Source organism: Lissotriton helveticus, chromosome 3_2 (genome assembly GCF_964261635.1).
Source record: "Lissotriton helveticus chromosome 3_2, aLisHel1.1, whole genome shotgun sequence".
Lineage (NCBI taxonomy): Eukaryota > Metazoa > Chordata > Amphibia > Caudata > Salamandridae > Lissotriton > Lissotriton helveticus.
Genome location: NC_136062.1, coordinates 314,102,703 through 314,122,806, shown reverse-complemented (window position 1 = coordinate 314,122,806; position 20,104 = coordinate 314,102,703). Strand labels below are relative to the sequence as shown.

Here is a 20,104-nt window from a genome sequence, read left to right as displayed (position 1 = left end):
GGCGCTGGCCGTGTCCGTGGCGCGGATGGGCGCAGACAGGCTTGCCTCTGGCGCGCCCGCTGCGCGCGTGCGCTGCACGCTTGTATAGCCTTGTCTAAATAGGTGGTCGCAAAGCAGCCAGCCAGCCACTAGAGCGTGAAGGGAAATGGCGCTCACTACTGTACAGTTCAGCACCACACCCAATATGGCGCCGGTAATCACTCGGGAGCCTGGAGGGGTTCAAATCCCGCTTAAGCAGCAGGTGATTTTATAAAAATTTTATAGTGCAAGTGAGGGGAGTAAAAATGTCGCAGGACCACAGTGACTTAGCTATAATTATTAAAAAACTGAAAATTCGCCCGTTTTCACCAATAACTTGCCGCAGCGCGGGTCAGCGCGATGTCAGTAGTTCCAGTCTTGAGTCCCGCGCCCCTGCAAAGCCCAGTCCTAAATAGGCGGTCGCAAAGCAGCCAGCCAGCCACTAGAGCGTGAAGGGAAATGGCATTCACTAGTGTACAGTTCAGCCCCACACCCAATATGGCGCCGGTAATCACTCAGGAGCCTGGAGGGGTTCAAATCCCGCTTAAGCAGCAGGTGATTTTATAAAATTTTTATAGTGCAAGAGAGGGGAGTAAAAATGTCACAGGACCACAGTGACTTAGCTATAATTATTAAAAAATGGAAAATTCGCCAGTTTTCACCGATAACTTGAACCATGGAGAAGCTGACAACATAACGTCAGACTCAACTTCCTTCTGTACAGGTCCTCTGCTGCATTATGGAGAGAGCAAACAAAGGGGAAATGGCAAGGACTGCCCTGTATGCAGTAGTTCATCACCAGTGTTAGAAGTAAGGAGGTAAGACTTAGAACCTCTTTTATTGCCATCCACTATCCGAAGGACCGTTAACAGAACAACATCAACATTTTAAGATAGACTCCAGAGGAAGAGTCCACTGGGGAATGTGGAGGAGAGGGTAGGGATGAACCACTGGGGTAAGGAAAAAGAGGAGATTACAACACATATGTTGCATTGACTCGAGTAAGAACATTGTCTGGTTTGTATTTGATAGATTTTGATGACAAAAAGTTTAGTGCTGATGAAAATTGTGTGAGAGTATAATTGTTTAAGAAGACTGTATGCTCCTGATTTAAGTGAATACCCCATATATGAGAAACTAATAGTGTGTCCAAGGTGGAAATATGTCAAAGATGCAACCGAGGTAAATGTAAATGTAAATGTGGGTGTACTTGTAAAGCGCTAAGCGACTCCATGGAGTATCCTGGCGCTGAAGACCGCTGGGGAACCCGTCCTGGTTTTCCCTGTGAGATGGTCCCTTTCTGGGTATCTCCAAGGTGAAACCAGGCATCCCCGGCGTCTGTGGGGGGCCGTTGTAGAGATGAGGCAAGCTTAATGCCCAGAGTTGCCGATTGTGTTCCCTGGTTAGAGTAGGCACCGAGGCGATAATTATCGAGTTCGTTTTGACCCTGGTTCACGACCCTGCCGTGTCGGGAATTGAACCCTGGTCCCAGGCCGTTCTCTGCTTACGGGTCTGCCGCCTCTAACCAGTGAGCCACACCACTCCACTTTAAAAAAAGAAAACAAATGAAGAGAAATTGAAGGTGAAAAGTAAAACAAAATGTAAACTGTTGATTACATTGTAGGATACCAGTTGGAAAATCGTTCAGGTATCGACTGTTATGCTAATGTGATTCTGAATGTTGTGTTTTATCTACAAGATCTTCATTGGGAAATCATGAAAAAAGATTCTGTTCTTTACTACATCATGTGTTTCAACAGTTAGTAACTGACAGAAGTACAATCCATACAGCTTCTGGTATTCAGCATCTTTTGGATATATGTACTGGTTCTTTGACATTTACTCTTAATATACAACAAGATGCACAAAAATGTCTAATCCTTATGCCTGGAGTATTAGAACATGAAGGAATACAGATTGAAAACGTATTTGGACTAAATTACAGATGGGATCATAAATGTGTAGAGTGTTCATTTACTTTTAACACTGAAATACAAACCGAGCGCTTCATATACTTGTCGATACCAGACTGCAAATCAGTACCTTTTAACAAATTAATAAAAACAGCCAATCAGGATATGAGGTGTTTGCATTTTAGATCAGAGATGTTGTCTACATTACATATACAAAGATTTGGAAAATATCTCATTGTAATGCTACAACATTGTAGAGCAAATTAAAAACGAAAATTTACATGTTTAAGGCAAGTCAACTCTCTATTTCAGGACAAACTTTTATAGCACTGGCTATTTTTTTCCATGATGGACCTACTACAACATCTGGACATTATACTGTGTTTTTGAAGTGTAATAAAGGATGGATACATTGCAATGATACCCACTTGGAAATCAAACCTAGATTGCCTTATTAATTACCAAATTCATCTTTGTTATTTTTGAAGCCAAAGTTTTGAGTACATCATTCGGCCTATTGGGAAGATTTGAACAGAAAGTAGACTGGAGTGCAAACTATTAGTACTTATAATTAGTGTTTGGATTGCTCTTTGCGGTAATTGATATTGCATTTAGAAAATTGTGTTTAAAAGCAAATAGTTTATATATTTGTTGTCTATATTGTACCAGATATAAATGAGAATCTATTTTTGGCAAATGTATTTGAGATACATAATAGAGTTAATGTAGATGAAGGAAGTAATTAACAAAGTGTAGTTAGAAAAACACATAGCTACACATATTGAAAATTATGCTTTACGCGGATTTTTTTTCTACAATCAATTTGATTATTTTTTCCCCGCTGTTCAATGATGATACTACATTGAAATCACTGTGCATGGTGTAGCTAAGTGCAATCTGAGAACAGCAAAAAAAGGAATCTGAAAATGCTATGTAATTCTACATTTATGATGTGTTTCTAAAAATATAATATTATAATGTCTGTAATATATTATCATTAAATAACAGTTTTTCTTCTTCTTTACAGTATGTACTGTTGAAGTTTGAAAATAGTTTTAATGTTGTTTAGGAGAATGCTTCTCTAAAGAACTTCTACTGAGTAATGTATCTAATTTGCTTAAAAGGTAAGAATGTATATTATAATATGCATGATAACGTGAAAAAATGCTTAAAGTTTAATTATATGTTATTTGTTTTTAATATAAATATTGTTGGTCCTTTACACTACTTGAAAATTATCATTTTGTTGCTCATGTAATCAGGAAGGCAGTCATCCTTTCATGTAGACTCTACCCATTTACTTATCCATTCTCTGAAGCACAAGTCTTGCACTAATAGGAAAACACAGTCATTACCCTTGCATTCTTTCTTTCACACAGGCACTACCCATTAACTCATCCAAGCACCCAGGCAGTGCCCCTGCACTTATGCAATCACCCAGGCACTGCCGATGCAGTCATCCAATCACCCAAGCACTACTCTTGTATTTAACCATTCACTCAGGCAGCACCCATGCACTCATCCATTCTCTCAGGCACTACTCTTGCACTCATGCAATCACCCAGGCACTGCCCATGCACTCGTGCAATCACGTAGGCACTACCCATGCAGTTATGCAATTACTCAGCAACTACTCTTGCACTCAACCATTCACTCATGCACTACCCATATACTCATCCAATCAACCAGGCATTATCCTTTCACACATACTTTCACTCAGGTATTTACCCTGCACTCATCCAATCACCCAGGCACTACCACTGCACTCATGCAATCACCCAGGCACTACTCATGCACTCATACAATAACTTACACACTACTCTTGCACTCAACCATTCACTTAGGCATTACCCACACACTCATCCAATGACCCAGGCACTATTCTTTCAGTCATCCTTTTACTCAGGCAGTACTCAAGCACAGATCTAAGCACCCACTCATCCAATGACCCAGGCACTACCCCTGCACTCATGCAATCCCCCAGGCACTACCCATGCACTCATGCAATGACTTACGCACTACTCTTGCACTCAACCATTCACTAAGTCACTACCCATGCACTCATCCAATGACCGAGGCATTACTCGTTCAGTCATCCTTTTACTCAGGCAATATCCATTCACAGATCTAAGCACCCACTCTTCCAATCACCCAGGCACTACCCCTGCAGTCATGCAATCACCCAGGCACTACCCATGCACTCATGCAATGACTTAGGCACTACTGTTGCTCTCCAAAAGTCACTCAGGCACTATCCATGCACTCATCCAATCACCCAGAGAGTACCCCTGCACTTATGCAATCACCTAGGCAGTGCCCATGCACTCACACAATTACTCAGGCACTATTCCTACACTCAAGCATTCACTCAGACACTACTCATTGCACTCATCCATTTACTCAGGCACTACAGATTCACTCATCCAATGACCCAGGCATTACCTTTGGGCCCATGCTTCCACTCACGTACTTCCCATGCACTCATCCAATCACTCACACACTATTCCTGCGATTATGCAATCGCCCAGGCACAACCCATGGACTCCTGCAATCACCCAGACACTACCCATGCAGACATGCAATCACTCAGACACTACTCTTGCACTCAACCAGCCACTCAGGCACTACCTGTGCACTCAGCCATTCCCTCAAGGACTACCCATGCACTCATGCAATGACTCATGCACTACACAGGCAGTCATCCAATTATCATGGCATTACTCTTGCAGTCATCCTTTTACTCAAGCAGTACCCATGCACTGATCAAAGCACTCAGTCATTACCCCTGCACACACAAAGTGCTCATGCTCCAGACGAGTGCTCATGTTCCAGACAAGTGCTCATGCTTGAGCAAGGGCTACAGATCCTGAACTCGGAAAGATCTACGTATAAGATGACTGGCCTCAAAATGGCCCCCATGCGCGACCATACCATCGAGGAATAGGGCTCGCCGAGCCCCAAGGCACCCAGCCATAAAATCAGAGGCCTCACACCCCTAGGAATCTGTCCAGAAGTGACCCAGAATGGTGTTGCAGCGTGTCCAAGTCCCGAAAGAAGCGCAACTTCTCCCTTCGATTCCGCCTGACTGTAAGATGGCGGATTCCTAACCCTTGCTGTTCCGCTTCATCCTCAAAGACAGGCTCTTTATACCTTTACGGCACGGGACACCATGTGATAGGATCCCTTCTGTCCCTAACGAAGTAGGAACCTTTTCAAGAGCTCACAATTACCTCAGGGAGCCCCACACCCCCAGCTGAGGCTGCCTAGCCTCATGATGGGCGCCCCCTAGAGCACAAAGAGCCACAGCCTACAACCAGACAAGACCCAATAGCCTAATAACAGAAGCAAGGGCTCTACATAAGGGGATATCATTGGCTTCCACCACGAACAAAAGAAGATTTTTGAAATTAGAGCATAAGCCCTACACGGAGCTACTATCCCTCTCAGGACCTTGCCTGGCCTTAAGATGGCCGACACCCGACCATCGGAGCCCCAAGTCTAATTCAAAACAGGCTCTGAAACCAACCCGCCACAAGGGCCACCAAGCAAGAGGAAGTTGTCCAGCCCTTTACCCATAAGTTTAGGACTATTGCGCCCATATCAATAGTAGCTGACCTATCCACTCTTGACCCAGAGGCCCATAAAAAGGTGGACTCCCAAAGTCAGCACCCCAGTACCGCCACCGGCGACGACCTTTAACTCAACATCTAATTCACTCAGTGCTGATCTGCCTTAACTCCCTTAAACTCCCTTTCAAAGGCTTGATCCCCCTTTGTGCAGACTTCCCACTATGGCTCTTGACACGCCAACTCACCCCATCCAATCCGTACCAACCGATCTGAAACCTCACAGCTTGAACTCATACATATTAAATTCCCCCTACCTTTCTGCTAAATTGAGACGAAATTTCAAACAGAAATTAATCAGACAACACAGAGAAACCCCATTTACAGTCATCTACCACTCCTCATCCAAAGGCCTGATTAAGATGGACCTAATTTTCCACAAGGAGAGACCAGAAGACTGAATCTCCACTCTCAGAGCACAACTTTACATCACCAAAACCACATCCACACCACACAGCTGCAAATTAACATCCTTGCTGCCTAATCGCTCGTCAAGAAGAGGGATCACGTATGTGACCATCCACATTAACGGCACTGTCCTCATTCAGGCAAACAATGAGAACCTAGAGGCCTTCGAATCCTTCTTCCCCACAATACCATCCACTCTCCCCCACCTGCCTCAACCCGCCTTAACCCAGCTCCCACCAACAGCAAATCAGTCCCAAAAGGGAACACAAACCACCCCGCTCCATGCCCCTGCCTCCCCCGAGTCACCTCACACTACAGTACCCCTACTAAGCATGCTCTACAACTCTCTAATGAAACTACAAATCCACTCCCAAATTGGAGCACCCACCGCAGCCCCACGAACGAGCTCCGCCGACAGTGACCCCTAACCTCACTAGTTCCCACACAAATCTCAGAAGTTCGAATTCATATCATGACCCAATTCACCACTTCACAGGATTCCAATAGGTGACAACTTGTCCTACATAATGAGTAATAGACAACACTCCATAAACCCAACCTGCACCACATAAGGTGAATCCCCCAAGATGCCCCCACCCCCTCCCACGATTCCGTGGTGCAGCATCTCGCGTTACTAGAAAACCAGATAGACTCAATCTCCAGGGGCTTGTCCGAAATCCTCACCAACCTAGATAAGGCACGCAGACCCCACCAATCCCCTCCCTGGGTTCCCTCTACTTCCAAAACCAACAGCCACAAGAGCCTCTTTTTGGCCCTCAGAAACCCACAAAACTTGGTTTCAGAGACTCCCAAAATTGGACACGGAACCCTGGCCACAAAAATCCTTAAGAAACTCAGCCCTTCCCACTAGGGCTCAGAGACGCTCAAATACCGATAGCAAACCCCGGACCTCAAGACCCACTGGGACAGAAGCAACTATGTCTGACAATGAAACAGCAGATCTAGCCTCCTCATATGACACACCTCCCTTTGACACCCCTAAATCTAAAATCACAGGTTTCCGAAAAGACCTTCCCTGCACAAACCCCCCGCGACCGCCCTTCCTCAACACCCTACCTAGGGCGCCCAAAGAAAAGACCCCCAGCAACAAAGAGCTTTTCACCAACTGCTTGCTCATCAACTGCAGGTCAGCTTCTATGCATGCAACTGAACTAGCAGAGGCCATCCTCTCGCATGACATCGACATTGTGTTCCTCACGGAGACCTGGCTCAACGAGCTCTCCTCACTATGCTTAGACATGCTTGTACCCACAGGTTTTCCATCATTAACAAAGACAGAAAAGACCAGCGAGGGGGAGGGGTAGCTATCATCCATAAATTACAATTACAACACATTTGAATATCTCGCAACCAACATTAAGACCAACGATAATGGAACTTTGCTCTGCCACCTTCTCTATTATCCACCAGGCAACACCTCCGCATTCAGGGAGCACTTATCTGACCTGATAGCTCATGGTGCACTCGGAGATGCCAATAATCTAATTCTTGGCGACCTTATCCTGCGGTGGAATGAAACTAACAACTCGCTAATCCAAACGCTATCCAGTCTCCTCTGTGACAACAATTTAACCCAAAACTGCACGGAGGAGACGCACTACAAAGGAGCCACCTTGGATGCCATCATCGCTCAAAGCAACACAATCACAATCAATCACCTACTCCCCGTGGACTGGTATATCAACCAACTAACTCTCTTTCAAACGCCTATGCAAGACCCCCCCCCCAAATGGTTGAAAAACTTCTCTCAGATCCCATGGTAGTCCTTGAAGAACGGATAAGCTCGCTTCTTCCCGACACCAACGACCACCTCTCCACAAATGAGCTCACCGAGTGTTACAACGCAAAGCAAGTGTCCATGCTTGACCAGCTAGCTCTCCTAAAGCTGAAAAAAAAGCTGAGCCATTCCATCCAGATCATGGTTCAACTCCTACCTCAATTCTGAAAGGAGAAAACTAAGAGCCAAGGAAAGAAAGTGGAGAAATAACCCTACCTCCATCCTCCGTGATCATCTCAAATCAGCCCGTAGGAAGTACAACAATCACATCAAAAACAAGAATTCCAGCTTTTTCTATTTGGCGCTGGACAGTGCAAAAACAGACCCAAGGAGCTCTATAGCATCCTCTAAACAGGCGTCCAAAGAACTCTGTGCCAACTTCACCAACTTCTTCAATGATAAGATCACAAACATCGAACTCTCACTGGACATCAACAACACGCACCCCATGAAGAGCATCACGTCTGGGACGCTTGATCTTTCTCCTGGTACCTGTTCAATTCCTGGGTAAGTTTCCGCCTCATTCAAGAAACTAAGATAGTCACGCTGCTCTCCATCTCCAAACCCTCAGCTCATGTCCTAGATCCCATACCTCTCCTACTGACCAAAAAACTGAAGCGCGCCTTAGCTTCGCTTTGGTGCACGATCATAAATAGCTCCCTGAAAAATTGAGTCGTTCCAGACTGCCTTAAAAAGGGACAAGTCACACCTCTGTTGAAAAAACCCGGCCTAGATGTTACGGAGCTGAACAACTTTAGACCTATGTCGAACCTCCCCCTTCTATCAAAAACCCTAGAAAGATGTGTATTACAACATCTAACCCAACACCTGGACAACATCAATCTCCTGGACCCCCAACAGTCTAGCTTCAGAAAAGGCCGTAGCACAGAAACAGCGATCCTCAACACCATCTACAATATAAACGGATCACTAGACTCTGACCAATGCTGCCTCCTCATTCTCCTTGACCTCTCGGCAGCATTTGAGATGGTAGATCACAAGCTCCTCATAAGGGCTCTCTAAGAAAGAGCTGGTCTTGGCGTAGTAGTCCTCCAATGGTTCTCCTCCTTTCTACACAATCACACACAAAAAATAAAAATAAAAAACTTCACTTCCGAAATCCAACAAATCAACAAGGGCGTCCCCCAAGGCTCGGTGCTATCACCGCAACTCTTTAACATCTACATGGAACCTCTCTCCAAACTACTCAGAAAAGCCAACATCCGCTTCCATCTCTACGCTGATGATAATTAGATTTATTTGGAAACTACCTCACTCAAAGACATTCAAAGACTCAATGATGTAATGAGAGATGTCCAACACTGGTTGACATGCAACCACCTTAAACTAAATCCTGACAACACTGAGACACTCCTCATCTCGAATAAGCAAGATAACCCCCAAATTGCCGAATGCTTAAAGGTCGTCGATGCGCTCAATGGGAATCTCACTCTAGCAGACTCTGTCAAATCACTAGTCATCACTCTAGACCCAAAACTGAACATGACAAGACACATTAAGAATACGGCCAACAGTGTTTTCCTTAACTTCAGACTACTGAACAAAATAAAACCCTTAATTCTGGCCAGTGATCTCAAAATAGCCACCCAATCTCTGGTACTGTAAAGACTCGACTATGGGAACGCAGTCCTCTCAGAAATTCCAAAATCGCATCTGGTTCCCATCAAAACAACGCTGCATGCCGCTGCCAGAATGATCACTGGTATCGGGAATCTCCCCTGCACTCAGGGAACTTAAGTGGCTTCCAGTCCAAATGCAGATTACCTGCAGAACAGCCTGCTTCACGCAAAAAGCCCTTCACACCGGCAACCCCGAATATCTGGTGAAAAACTCAAAAAAAGCCGGCCAGACCAGGAACCTGAGAAGCTCAAACTCCCTCCTACTTATCCCACCAAAAACTATAAGACAAAAAACTGCGGATTGATCCTTCGCCAGAAGCACTCCTGAAATCTGGAACTCTATTCCCCCTCACATCAGAACCATTCCCTCCTTTGTAGAATTCAAAAGCCAACTCAAAACCCTGTTCCTCAACCGCTCCCTATGGAGTGGATAGGATCACTCGGGGCAGCTTGCGGACATCGCGCTCTGCTCCAGCTCTAAGACTTCGAAGAATCCTGAAGACTAAGACTGCCCTGCACTATAATGTGTCGATCTTTTATTTTGCGTTCTTCTGCTAATATGTCGCTCTTCTATTTTGTATCTGGTGATTATCTGCTATGTATCTGATGTAAAGCGCTCTGATACCCTAGGCGCTATAGAAAACTTCTTAAATAAATAAAAATAAATTTAAAAAACAAAGTCACTTAGCCACTACCCACGCACTCATCCAATCACCCAGGCAGTACCCCTGCACTTATGCAATCACCCAGGCACTGCCTATGCACTCACGCAATTACTCAGTCACTATCCATGCACTCATCCATTCACTCAGGCACTACTCTTGCCCGCAACCATACACTCAAACTCTATTCATTTACTCTTCCAAACACTCAGACACTATATACGCACTAATGCAATCACACAGACACTAACTATTGACTCATTTATTCATACAACATATAGCTTTTCTTTTTTAAACCAAAATAGTTGGTTCCGTAAGAACCATTTTTTTTCTTCTTTTTGAAAAACTATTTTATATTTTTATTGTATTTTTATAACTATTTTGTAGTTTTTTTGGTGTTTTTTACATTTTGAAATTCAAAAATTAACAAAAAAATGAGCAAAAAAAAATGCGCAACAGCAGGAACGAAATAAAAAAATTAACAATGATGACTATTTATAGTGTCCAGTATTTTTTTAACTACTTGCTCCCCCAAACTCAAAACAGTTTTGCACTTTGGACATAACAGTGCAATTTTTGCAAAATCAGGCACAGTTGGTGGAATATTCTGCACCTTGTCACTAAGTTGGATTGTTGATTTCTGCGCCTCTTGTCCTTCGTCAGCACTCTTCAGTCTTGCTGATTCGGCTCTGGCAAGACAGTTTCCATGCATCATCCTCAAATGTTTATACATTGAGGACGTGCCGCAGGAATATTTGCACTCGGAGCCCCGAGACAGCACCTTTGGACATACCGTGCATGTCACCTTTTGAGCATTTACTTTTTTGGTCCGCTCTGGAATTGTGAAGAACTCCCAAACAATGCTCTCCTCTTTTTCTTTCTTGGGGGTTCATCCTCTTCTTCGAGTAAGGTTAGGTCCTCCTCCTCTAATGGGGTAAACAACTAGCTAAACACAAGATATATTTTACATTTACATAGAACAGGCCTTGATTTATGTGAAAACAGTGCACATTAGGATTGTTTACTGTTGGAATTACTAAAGCACTCGTTCTTTTGATACAAAATTATTTATCTTTACTCAATTTTGTATATTCTTTATATAATTTCATCAGATATATCAAATATATATTTCTTTTTTATGTTTATATTTTGATTCTTTTCATATATAAACATCAAAACACACTAATTATTTTTCACAAACAAAATTATTTTTCTATTAGAAACCTAAAGGAGGGGTTACACAGCAGTTTAAAGGCGTTAAGGTCTTCTTCAGGTGAACCGTCTCAACTTTTTCTAAAAAAGGTACAGAAAATGGACACAATCAAATATTAAAACAAACTAAACTACAACACATTTCTGGCCTGATCCTACATTTCTGATATATTTTAGAGCTTATTAGGCTTCTTTTATTTTCATAGCTTCGTCCATAGCACCAAAATAGAGTTTATACAAATGTTTTATATCCATACTATCATCATGATATCATAAGATACATTACCTACATTGTTTATATCATTGGAACCGCCAATCAAAATAATAACAAAAAAGACATAGGATTATAGAAATGTCTTAAAACATAATAGATCACCTGTGAGTTATATAAGGAAAGTGTGAAAGTGTGACATATATTCTTTAAAGTTCACCAAAGAGAATGATAAATGAGAATCCATAATTACTCTAATAGACAAATATTTCATTGCCTTCAGTATTGCCTTAATTCTACTTTCATAGTGGATATTAAGTAAAAAGATAAACCTATCTTGTGAGTTTATATATACCTATTATTCGTTCTGGACTTCAATTTCAGTGGTTAGGCCCGGATATGGAACTTCTCCGTAGTACAGGATAAGTTAACAAAATTGTGGTATCTAGAAACACATATAAAATAATGGTGCGCTATTAAAACATGGAAAGCCATTAGATGAAATAGCCTCCTTTCTAGAATACATTAGCAACTAAGGTTATCTACCACAGTTGAAAAGGGACTATGTACCTGGTTAAATATAATTTTGCTGAGGCAGCATTTTCATTCTTTTTATATTCCAATTGTGCAATCTGTTTAAATAATAGTAGAGCTTACATCAGAAACTCCCTTCATTATGGGTCAATTGAGTTTATATGTACAATATATTTATATAAATTCAGATAACTGTACACACAATGTCTTCCAATCTTTTAACTTTTGTTAATCACTTCATTTAGTTTGATTCAACCAGAGGACATTTATATCGATAGTAGCATTGGTATCCTGTGAAAATTACAGGGCACAGGATAGGGATCTAAAGAGAAATAATGAAGGCATTTAGACCTATTATATACTTATATGTATATCTCCTTTTAGTTCTTCCTTAAAGAGTGAACCCATCTATTATATCGCTGGTTATCCTGTCCTCCTATTTACTTACTCAAATGTGTGTATATACTTGGATTTGGGGCCCGCTAACGATGAACAGTATTCCGGATATATCTGCAGATAGAACACACATATAATTATGTGTTATTCAAAGCAACCAATTTACTGATTTACTTATATACAAGTAGTAGAGGTTAACATGATGTAATATAGCCACTATGGGGCTAGCCTATATCTTGCTAGTGGGTCACATAAAAACCAAAGTTTATCTCCTAAAGAATGGTTGACATTAAGCATGGGCGAATTTTACGAACTTGCGGTCCGCGAATTTGCGAATTTGCAAACTCGCGATCCGCAAAATTCGCGAATTTGTGCAAATTTACGAATTTTCTGTTTTTGCCAGTTCGCGAGGGTTTTGTACAAGTTCAGGAATGCAAACTTACTTATGTGGTTGCAACGGTCGTGACCATGTTGTTTCTACGTGTCCAGCCTGTTAGCGACCCTGTGGTTCATCACGGCCACCCTCCGGTTCATCACTGCCACCCTCTGGTTCTCCAATGCCACCCTCTGGATCATCACTGTCCCCCTCTGGTTTATCACAGCACCCTCTGGTTCATCACTGCCACCCTCTGGTTTGCCACTGCCACCCTCTGGATCATCACTGTCCCCCTCTGATTCATCACTGCCACACTCTGGTTCATCACTGCCATCCTCTGGTTCATCCCTGCCACCCTCTGGTTCATCACTGCCACCCTCTCGTTTGCCACTGCTACCCTCTGGATCATCACTGTCCCCCTCTGGTTTATCACAGCACCCTCTGGTTCATCCCTGCCACCCTCTGGTTCATCACTGCCACCCTCTGGTTTGCCACTGCCACCCTCTGGATCATCACTGTCCCCCTCTGGTTCAAGGCTGCCACCCTCTGGTTGATCACTGCAATCCTCTGGTTCATCCCTGCCACCCTCTGGTTCATCACTGCCACCCTCTTGTTTGCCACTGCCACCCTCTGGATCATCACTGTCCCCCTCTGGTTCATCACTGCCACCCTCTGGTTCATCACTGCCACCCTCTGGTTCATCACTGCCATTCTCTGGTTCATCCCTGCCACCCTCTGGTTCATCAATGCCACCCTCTCATTTGCCACTGCCACCCTCTGGATCATCACTGTCCCCCTCTGGTTCATCACTGCCACCCTCTGGTTCATCACTGCCACCCTCTGGTTTGCCACTGCCACCCTCTGGATCATCACTGTCCCCCTCTGGTTCAAGGCTGCCACCCTCTGGTTGATCACTGCCATCCTCTGGTTCATCCCTGACTCCCTCTGGTTCATCACTGCCACCCTCTCGTTTGCCACTGCCACCCTCTGGATCATCACTGTACCTCTCTGGTTTATCATAGCACCCTCTGGTTCATCCCTGCCACCCTCTGGTTCATCACTGCCACCCTCTCGTTTGCCACTGCCACCCTCTGGATCAGCACTGTCCCCCTCTGGTTCAAGGCTGCCACCCTCTGGTTCTACACTGCCATCCTCTGGTTCATCCCTGCCACCCTCTGGTTCATCCCTGCCACCCTCCGGTTTATCACTGCCACCCTCTTGTTTGCCACTGCCACCCTCTGGATCATCACTGTCCCCCTCTGGTTTATCACAGCACCATCTGGTTAATCACTGCCACCCTCTGGTTCATCCCTGCCACCCTCTGGTTCATCACTGCCACCCTCTTGTTTGCCACTGCCACCCTCTGGATCCTCACTGTCCCCCTCTCGTTTATCACAGCACCCTCTGGTTCATCCCTATCACCCTCTGGTTCATCACTGCCACCCTCTGGTTTGCCACTGCCACCCTCTGGATCATCACTGTCCCCCTCTGGTTGATCACTGCCACCCTCTGGTTGATCACTGCCACCCTCTGGTTGATCACTGCCACCCTCTGGTTCATCCCTGCCACCCTCTGGTTGATCACTGCCACCCTCTGGTTGATCACTGCCACCCTCTGGTTGATCACTGCCACCCTCTGGTTCATCAATGCCACCCTCTGGTTGATTGCTGCCATCCTCTGGTTCCTCCCTGCCACCCTTTGGTTCATCACTGCCACCCTCTGGTTTGCCACTGCCACTCTCTGGATCAGCACTGTCCCCCTCTGGTTCAAGGCTGCCACCCTCTGGTTCATCACTGCCACCCTCTGGTTTGCCACTGCCATCCTCTTGTTCACCACTGTAGATTATGGGGCAAAAGCAAAGCACACCTTCCCAGCCTCAACTGAGATGATTTAATTTGGGGCTGGTTAATGTGTCACTGAATTTGTGCTTCAAGTCTGGAACCTGCTTCCTTAGCTGTAAGACCTTCCTGTTGCAGTTATTTTTTTTACAGGAGCAATGTGCCATACTTGTAACTATTCTCTGACCCTGCTTTGAGGGTCAGAGCAGGGTCAGAGAATAGTTGAAAGTAGGCAACTGAACTCTGGAGGGGCCCCTCAGGAAGCACTACAGGGAATGGTTACAAATTAGTTTGAACTTTTGCACCTGCTAAGTGCTTTCAGTTTCCCAAAATTTGTTTTTCTTCCATTTCGCGAGATTTGCAGGACACGAAATCGAACCTGCAATCCGCTAATTCGTGCGAATTTTCTGATTTCTCTTTTTTTTGGCATGTTCGGGCGGATTTTCGTTTTTTTTGCGTGTTCGCGCGGTTTTTTGCTTCTTCGCGGGCCGCTTGCAGCGCACCGACTCCGAGGTTGCCCATGAGGTCATGTATGGGCGCAGCCATCTTGTTTGCGTGACGTGTTTCCGTTTCCGGCCGCTCGTTGCGAGTTCGCGTCATATGCGGCGCGCGATTACGTATTCGTGAGCGTTTTTCGTGCTCGCGGGGGAAATATCGCGCGAACTTACCCACGCGGTCCTCTATGGGCGCGGCCATCTTGTTGTTCTTTCACTGCTATGGTTTTGGGCATGCTACCTCTCTGTCCACCTTACATCTTTGCAATCCTATGTTTTTCTGAACTTTTTTTGGTTTTTTTTTGCTTATTATCTCTCTTTTCAATTTCCTACATCTATATTTTGTTTTTTTTAACTTTTTGTTACTTTATTACCTACTTTATTTCTTTTGCTCTCTCCCTTATTTTTTTTCACACCTATTCTTCTTTCCTTCTTCTTGTGCCCAGGACCATGGCTAAGGGAGGCAACAAGGGCAAGGGGAAGGGCCCAGCCCTACGTACCCGGCTCCCTTGCGGGCGTTGGAGGGGGGAGGAAGTGCAGGCCAGGGAGATCCTTTCTGCGGTGGAGGTGGCCGCCTTGCTGGTTTTTGTCCAGGTCCACCTCCCTAAGACCGTGGCAGCAGGTGGGCGGATTGCTTCCGGTTACGGCCTCCGGGAGCGTCGCCAGCTGTGGGACACGGTGTGCCGGCGCATGCATAAAGGAGTCTGGGGTCCGGCGCACCTACAACCAAGTGACGCACCGGTGGAGTGACATCTTGGACCGGGAGCATGACCTCGTCGACCTGCTTGGTGTGGAGATCCCTGGGCTTGGTAAGTAGTTATTTAATAACTACTTTTTTTCCTTCTGCTCTGTTATATTGCTAATCTATTTTTTTCCTGAAGAGTACGAATGCTGCTGATTAGATTACATTGCAGGTAAATTAATGTTTAAATAGCTTCTGTTATTTCAGGTGCTCGCCTGGTTATTGGCGTTGATACTATGCTTACTTGTTTGCAACTTTTTAGTAATTTGAGAGCATTACTACGTAATGCTAGAGACAGTAGACTCAAGTCTAGTCCTTCTTTGTACTCCTGCTGCTGCCACTTTGAAGAGATAGTGGTGGATTGATACGTTGAGTATACTATTTATTACTTGTTCTAGGTCATTTGTTAGTGGTCTGCAATCATGATGACGGACTGTGTCTGTCACGCGACGTCTCGTGCTGCTGAGTGATGGCAGTCATAGTAGAACCTTTTTGTTGTTGATGTAGTTAGCGAATGACATAACTTTCCTATTAGACGGTCTGCGAATCCTGCAATACTGTACTACTATCCTCTTAGTTGACCAGATCAGATGCAATTGGTGTTAATTTGTTTCCCCGACATAATTTTAGATTGAGTACAGAGAAATCAAATATTTCCCAAAAAACAATCATCCATGTTGTTTCTTTATTTCATGATCACCAGCAGAAACTCCCAGGGGCAAGGCAACGGCGACAGAGACTCCGGTGGCAGAAGTTGGACAGGAGCAGTCCCTTCCAGGCTCTTCTGCTGGCCCCAGTGAGTTGTCTTATTGTTATCTTAATACTTATACTTCCCTAACTTTTACAGCCCCTATTTATTATAAACTGGTTCCTAATAATTCTATGTTTTACAAAATAGTCTTGGATCTTCTTCTAATGTAGACTACTTTCTACATTCTTATCCTGCCTCTACCATCACTCTCTGTGCTACTACTATTTACAATTATGAGTCGGTCTGTGTAGGTAGCTAAGCTTGCCCAATGGGCAAACGGTGTGAAACAAAACTCTGATACAGCATTAGCTCTAGGCACTGAGTGTAGTCCTATGGGTTGCCCTTGCTGTCTATTTCAGTCTTCTTAATGTAAGTGCTTTGACAATTTGCAACAACAAAATGTAATTGTTTACACCAACTAAACGGTAGCAGTGTCCTTTTTGATTTGAGAGGAGCACATCCCATACCGCTAGTGTTTCAGGGACTATTCTGCACACAAAGAAGTATGGACAAGATGATAGGTGCAGTTCGTCTTTCGACATACCTCAGTCCGAACAGAAGTTGAACCCCCAATCCCCTGACAGACTATCTAGAATGTCTGAACAATGATTTTTACGACCCAGAAGAACAGAAGAAGAGAGACTACCTCCGAGTCCCGGCCTATCTGAGTCACTGAAACATGACTGCCAAGTGCAGTAGTTCAAACCTTTCCGCTCACTCACTCGTAAACAAAAACCACACTGTGTTTGTTAGTTTTAAAGTTTTATTTTCAATTAAGAAATGAAAACACAGTACTGCTGGTGATGACTTACTAGTAGTTGGAGAATTGTCTGGCAGAAGGGCAATGTAATCTTCTTTCTGTAATGAGAAAAATGGTGCCCGTTAAGCAAGCATTCATCAGTTGTCATAAGAACAAGTGTAGCATTTATTGGAATAAGCACATAAAAGGTTAACACCCTCCCCAAAACCGTTATTTTTTTTCAATCCCAGTTATAAAAAAAAATGTGTTATGTAACATTTTCTTCCGTTACGAGACAAAATAGGGGGTTGTGTATGGCATCTGAAAATATGACATGTTTTTCCTAGACGTCACAACATCTGACGCGGCACAGATGACAACCAGTGCCGGGGCCAGCAGTGCGGAGGGGTCCACTCAGGATGGGGCAGCGCCAACAGGAGGAGCTGGGGGAAAGACTCAGCGGCGGACAGTGGTAAGTTATTATACTCCTTACTTATTGAAATATTTTTGAGTAGCCTCGCAAAGGAGTGTATGATGTACTGTACAGTAGTACACAGTACACTAGTATAAGTACACTGTACTGTCAAGAACATTTACTAATTTAGAACTACTTTTTGGACTATCACGTAGAAGACAGTCAACCTTGACTGTTAATAGCATTAGCTGCGGTACTTCTCTGGTAACCATTGGCCCCCTCTAATTCACTTCAACTCAGCTGGCCAATTTTTATTGTGATTTGTGAAGCCAAGTCATATCAGATGAAGTTTAGGGGTGTGAAGAACGAAAAGTTAAAGAAGGGTGAAACAAAGGACGAGCGAGTCTTAATATTTATGACTGTAAAGAATGGTTTTGTTGAATGCAATTCAACATAAGAAGACAGCGCTTTCCAAAATATAATGAAAAGGGTGTTAGTTGGTTTTTGAAAAAAATAAATTTTGGTACATTTGAGACATCAAGAAGAATCATAGACATACTTTCGAAGCCTGGATGTTATCTTCTTTATCCTCCTCGTCGATAGCAGAGGTGTATGATGTAGTAGAGCAGACGCTGAGTGGAAGAAGTATGGCCAGTGGCAGTGCCACCCCTACAGAAAATTAAGACATTCAAATCCCCACTTGCATGTACTGCTTAACGTACTGCGAGTCTGCATCATCATGACCTGTGTCTGTTTTTCTTGGGTGAAAGCAGATTGAGCTGCCATTATGGCGGCGAGCACAAGTTCACGTACCAGAGGATTTCTTTTGCAACCCAAAAGAAAAAAAGTTTTAAAAAAGGCCTTTTTTGAGTACTCTCTGACTATGTAAGTAGTAGTGAGTCCACCCATAGTGCTGCTAGTGGAATTCCTGAAACTCCCAGTAATGTCACAGGCTTACAAAGACGGCGGAAAGATACATGCCAAAATGTTATACTGTTACAACAGGTATCTGTGCACACGTCGCCTCTTACAGAGTAAATGCTGTTGGTAATCAAACACAACCAATAGACAAACAATGTGGAAGTAGTCTTGATAGAAGTGTTTCTTCAATTCAGATTTTTTCCACCACGCCCAGCCAACACGTGTTTAGTCAGGGCTAGTAGCCCGCGACTTCATCAGGGCTCCCGCGGGCAGCGGTTCCAAAGCTATGGCCACAATGGCTAGGTGCTCTCAACCGCTTCCAATTCCGACCCGGTTACCGGGTAGTGTCGAGGTTCTCGCTGATTTGTCTCAGCCGTCTCAGCTTTACAGTGTCTCCGTGTGTAAACTGCAAATGACTTCCGCATTTACACGCGGAGACGCTGGAAAGCAGTACGTCTTCGTAACCTGCCGCTCACACGGATACTCCTATGGTGTGTCGCATCTTTGGTATTAACCATCACACGGACGGCTGAGACGAATCAGCTAGAACCTCGACACTACCCGGCAATAGCTTTGGAACCGCTGCCCGCGGGAGCCCTGATGAAGTCGCAGGCTACTAGCCCTGACGAAACACGTGTTGGCTGGGCGTGGTGGATAAAATCTGAATTGAAGAAAAACTTCTATCAAGACTACTTCCACATTTTTGTCTGGTTGTGTTGTTTGATTACCAACAGCATTTACTCTGTAAAAGGCGACGTGAGCACAGATACCTGCTGTATCAATTATGTTTGGATCTTGGTCCTAATTGGAAGTTTAGGTTCTTCCTCCTATCTGGGGCACCCTCAAAATAGTGGTTAGAAATTATAAATAACGTCACATACGAGGGGCGCCAGTTGTGGATCGACAATCACAAAAAACCTGGTCCGTCATCTTAAAAATGTTATACTGTGTTTGCTACTTGCTGGTGTTACTTATGCTGGTGTTACTGAGTGTCAACTTTCTGTTGAATTATTTTGACTTTATGTTAAAGACTAATGGCTACAGTATTTTTCTTTCTTTTTTCATAGATGCTACCCGTAAGGAGATGGCTGTCCGGGCCAGGGCCCGTAAGCTGGAGGCTATTTGTGTCGAGTATCGACGGTTGTGGGCTCGAGAGCATGAGGAGGAAACTACAACAACAACCTCCACATCCTCCTCCACTGCCCCCGGGTCCACCAGCCACAAGCCTCCAGCCAAACGGAGCCGTGGCCCGACAGCCTCTCGCCGCCGCCGCACAGCAGCAAAAACACCAGCTGCCCCCCCCAGAGCCTGGATGGTACGCCAGCGCCGCCTCTGAAAGCGAGTGGACTACCTGGAGTGCCAGGTCCGGGACCTCCGCAAAGAGCTGCGGGACATGCAGCACCAGCTCTC

The 20,104-nt window shown here is 44.5% G+C and overlaps 1 long non-coding RNA gene across 13 annotated transcripts in view; it reads left to right on the top strand.

Annotated features, from left to right (window-relative positions):
* Positions 1-20,104, top strand: part of LOC144826311 (uncharacterized) — a 1,506,634-nt gene that overhangs the window by 33,915 nt on the left and 1,452,615 nt on the right. For 12 of the 13 annotated variants that reach the window (XR_013609774.1, XR_013609778.1, XR_013609773.1 and 9 more), the window contains one exon: positions 2,959-3,055. The exons of the other annotated variant lie outside the window; for it this stretch is intronic. This is a non-coding gene — a long non-coding RNA (uncharacterized LOC144826311). The remainder of the gene's footprint in view (positions 1-2,958; positions 3,056-20,104) is intronic. 13 annotated transcript variants of the gene reach the window in all.